We start from the raw sequence: 4863 nt of genomic DNA on the forward strand, positions 1-4863 counted from the left end.
CCCTGGGATTTCTTTGGAAGGAATGATGCTGAAGCTGAAACTCCAGTACTTTGGCCACCTCATGCGAAGAGTTGACTCATTGGAAAAGACTCTGATGCTGGGAGGGATTGGGGGCAGGAGGAGAAGGGGACGACAGAGGATGAGATGGCTGGATGGCATCACTGACTCGATGGACGTGAGTCTGAGTGAACTCTGGGAGTTGGTGATGGACAGGGAGGCCTGGCGTGCTGCAATTCATGGGGTTGCAAAGAGTTGGACACGACTGAGCGACTGAACTGAACTGAACTGAACTGTTCTTAACCACAACCCTATACCTGTCCTTTATTTATTCTAGTTTTTTTTCATTCTCTTCAGACAATTTTTCATTTTCCGTCCTCTGAGTCTCACAAAGTTCTCATTATATTTGTCTTGGTACTTATTTTTCCCTTTAGTTCTGTTGACTCCAAGAATGTCATTGGTTTCTATTTCCAACTGCCTATTGTTCATAAACAGAAAAGTTACTCGTTACCTATCGTCCCCTTACTAAACTCTTTCATGAGCTTTCAGTTTATTTCCTTAGATTTTCCATCTAGAAAATCATATCACCTCCCCAAATGGTAAGTTTCCCTCCCTTTTCAAATAGGTATATTTGTTATTGCATTTCCTTATCCCATCTCATTGGCTAGCACTCCTAGAGAAATACTAAGTGCTGGTAATGTTAGCAAGCTCTCGTACCTTATTCCTGAATCAAATGAAAATGATTCAGTTTTTAACACTGAACATCACCCTGGCTTTAGCTTGGTATTTAAAATAGGACAATATCAAAGCAGTCTCAAACAATTCATTTTTGTTGACTAAGAAGTTTGGTTTGATCAAACGTATCTCCTAATAGATTTCCTTAGAGTGAAACCTTCCAGCCGTATGGGAATAAACCTCACTTGGTTATAGTGTGTTGTTTCTCCAGAACCCTGCTGTATTCCACCTGTAGATAATTTAAAAAGGTTTTGCCTAAGTTGCCTGCTTGCTGAGCAAACCCCAAGAGCCTCTGAGCTGGTTATAAGGGGGACCTTCCGACAGGCTTCATTTCCCAGTAACAGCCTCCGGCAGCTCCTGCTATCATGCATGGAACCGGTTCCCTCCCTCCTTCAAGGGACCTTCCCTAGTCTCAGGTCATGCTGCCTCCAGGCTGATCTCAACTGTCCCTTTGGGCTTCACCTTCAGGGACACCTCACAGGATCACAGACAGCATTCACTTTATTTGGGGTTTCCCAGAAAGCTTTGTCTGGGAGGACTCAGATGAGAGATGCTGTATTTGAGAGTGGGTACCTGGAATCAGTAGTGAGGGGATCAAGATAGGGAGACACAGAAGAAGAAACCCCCAGATAAAGGAGTTTTGTTGTGGTCTCTGCCGTAAGCATGGGAGGCCCCAACAGCACCTCTTAGAGGCCTCAGCGTCCCCAGCAGGACTGGTCACTCTCCGGGGAACACAGAGACTCTCCATTTCCAACCTCCCAGGATGGTCCTGGAAGGCTGAGCACTGCCCCCTCCAGCCCCGGGCAGTAACTCCTGCAAGCTTCAGGCTGCACTGGCGCCTGGGGCCGTAACTCCTGCAAGCTTCAGGCTGCACTGGTGCCCGCAGGAGGCCTGGCAAATGTGCTACAGCAAAAAGCAAGCAGACGCGGGCCTGGAGGAAGGCCTTCGTCCCCTTGCCCGTGGCTCCCCCATCCTCCAGTCCAGCAGGAAAAGCTTCTGACCAGCCTCTCTCACCATCACAGGTCCCAAGGGGAGCAGCCAACTCCTCCTGGGTGCCTGCCACGTGAGCAACCCCGACTCTCTGTTCAGACATCAGTCCCAGTAGGCTTTTCAAAACAAGTCCATGGAAAATAACTTTGTGGAAAATTAAAGGAGAGTAATGAAACTCCTAGTTGAGATACAGAGGGTTGCAAGGGAGGCATGTCGGTTGGGAGTTAAGGGATGTGTAAGATCTGGGTGTGTTCTCATAGCATCAGGTTGTGGGACCCAGCCAGAAACTGTCATGAAATTACAAAGAAATGGACGAGTGGTCCAATATTTGATGTGGGGGGAACATGAGGGAAGTAGATCTCTTGTTATTGTGGAAAACACAGGGGAAAAAATTGTAGAAGTGTGGGAGTCTGGCAAGGATGGGGGAATGGGGAAAACTTGCTGGCTGGAGTGCCTGCCTTTACCTGGCTCTGACTTCGTCTTCTCTGATGAGAACCATAACTTCTTGCCCCCTAGTTTAAGCTGGAGAGCTCAGCTAGTTCCTTCTCACCTGGGCAGCCTAAGACCTCTTCTCTGAAGAAGGATGCTGGCCTGCAACATCCCAAAGCCAGGAACTTCTCCAAGCGAGGGACAGACCAGGCCTGCCGCTGAATGCATCTGGGTTAATCAAAGCCACAAAATATTTATAATGTTTTTCCCCGGACAGAGGAGCTGGGTGATTTCGCATCTCTTCACGGTACGATGCCCCAGTTTCTAGTTCTTTGTAAAGCAGTTACTCTTTCTGGGAAATCCTGGCCTGCCTCGTGCTCAGGGGTACAACATAGAAATACAATGACTGATAGCCAGATGCTTCATGTTTTACAGGGAAAAAAGAAACGTTCAGAGGTGGAAAATGTCACATCTTCCATTCACACATCATCAGACGTGTTGGGGGTGGGGGTGGGGTCCAGGAAAAGGCAGCTTCCAGAAACAAAAACAGACAGTCCCAGAAGAAAAAGAATGACTTCCCTTTTCCTACCTGAGATGGAGCTCAGGCACTCTGAGACGTGACCACGCTGGGTCCACCAGGAAGAAGACCGCTTCCATCTAGGATGTCTAGGGGGCAAACTACTGGCAGCCCCGGCTCTCCAGGGCTGAGGGTGCCCCCTACGTGTTCTCGGGGCACTGATGAGTGAGGAAAGACACCACTGCATGGGTTTTGGATCCCCAGTCTTCTCACAAGAGAAGCCTGGAAGGACGTTGTCTCATCGGTGCATGGCTGAACTGGATACTGAAATGGACACAGAGAAACTGGGACGGAAGCAGGGTACTGTCCTTAAAATGCCAAAAGATGCAGCTCGCACAGAGCTCTGTTGTCAAGCAACAAACAGATCAGAGGGACTGGAGGGGATGGCCGACAGGTGTCCAGTGGGGTGGACAGGCTGGTGGAGGCCTGGGCCCCCAGGGAAGTGTTTCTTAAACACAGACAGGTTCTGGCATTGGCCCCCTCTGTGATAACAGCCACTTCCTCTGTCATCTGCAGGGTGGTTTTAGAAATCTGGGCAGGAATTTGATTGGGGGGAGTGATATGGTAGGGACTTGAGTTACAGTTGTAGGGCAAAATTGCCATTTAAAAATTTATTTTATGTTGAAGGGTTTCCCAGGTGGTGCTAGTGGTAAAGAACTCGCCTACCAGTCCAGGAGACTCAGGAGACACAGGTTTGATCTCTAGGTCTGGAAGATGCCTTTGAGTAGGAAATGGCGACCCACTCTAGTATTTTGGCCTGGGAAATCCCACTGGCAGAGGAGCTTGGCGGGCTGCAGTCCATGGGGCCTGCAGAGAGTCAGACACAACTGAGCAACCAAGCGCCCAGAGCTGATTAAGCTGTGCTAGTTGCAGGGGTACATGAAAATGATACGGTCCTATGTATACATGGATCCACTCTTTTTCAAATTCTTTCTGCATAGAATTATTACAGAATACTTAGCAGAGTTCCCTGTGCTACACAGTAGGTCCTTGTTGGTTATCTATTTTAAATACAGCGGTGGCAAACATCAGTAACGTGTTTTATTTGGGATGGTGGGGGATGGGTGGAAGAGATCCCTCTCCCCACCCCCTCACTCCCTGTAACTTCCCAGAAGACCCACCACAGAGGAACCCAGAGAACAGGAGAAGGTTCTGCCAACCAACTGCCCCCCACCCCACGACAATCCCCTGCTTCCAGGCAGAAGACACTCCACTGGCAGAATCCTGCCAGGCCTTCATTCTTCGGGTTTGAAGGATCATTATTACTGGATTGATTGCCTCCTTTATTCATTCAGCAAATATTTTATTAGATCTCATGCTTAAGGGAGCAGAGGAGAGAAAGGAGTTTGCATCCGTCAGCTGCCCTAAAGGACTTCCAGTATTTTACCCCCATGTGTCCTGAACTTATCAGGCCCTAAACACAACTTTTTTTTTTAAATCTAAGTGCTTTTAAAGACTTCTTTGAAATGTGGGACAATTACGCAAGCAGGAAAAAAAAAGATATCTAGAGCAAATATTTAACTTTGCCTTTGGTATGTTGAAGTCATTGGCCCATGCAGATCTCTCAGGCATGTCCTATAAAATTGACTTAAAAAAAAAAAAATATATATATATATTTATACACAGACGTATATATTCTTCATTGGGAGACGTGGATTGAGGTTTTGTATAGGGGAAGGCTTACTGAACGTCACAGCCCGGACGGACCCTGGTGTTTGCCAACCACCCACCCCCTCTCCCCACAAACGTCCACACTTTGGCGGGCGGAAATGCTTTCCCTTGGCAGAATACTGGCAATCTCAGGACTCAGAAACCTCCCTAGCGTCCTCAGAGACAGGTGGAGTGACCAGTGAATTATCAGGGTCTTGAGAAAAGTTTTGAGCCGGTGGCTCGGACCCCCCGGTTGGGAGGAGTAAAGCCACCTTCCCAGCTCGGAGCCGGGGGCTGGGGGGCAGGGGCTTAGGACATCCGCCTTGGGGTTTTGGCAAACCTAGCGCTGCCGGGGTCTTGGATAATAACAGGATTCCCCAGAGGGTGCCTGCTGTGAGCCGCGGGCTTTAATTCCCCTACCCGGGATGGCTGGGAGGGCCGCGGGCCGAGACGCGGGTCGGCCCGCCCGGCACGGAGGCGCCCAT

This window comes from Bison bison, unplaced genomic scaffold (assembly GCF_000754665.1).
Source record: "Bison bison bison isolate TAMUID 2011002044 unplaced genomic scaffold, Bison_UMD1.0 scf7180017864080, whole genome shotgun sequence".
Taxonomy (NCBI): Eukaryota; Metazoa; Chordata; class Mammalia; order Artiodactyla; family Bovidae; genus Bison; species Bison bison.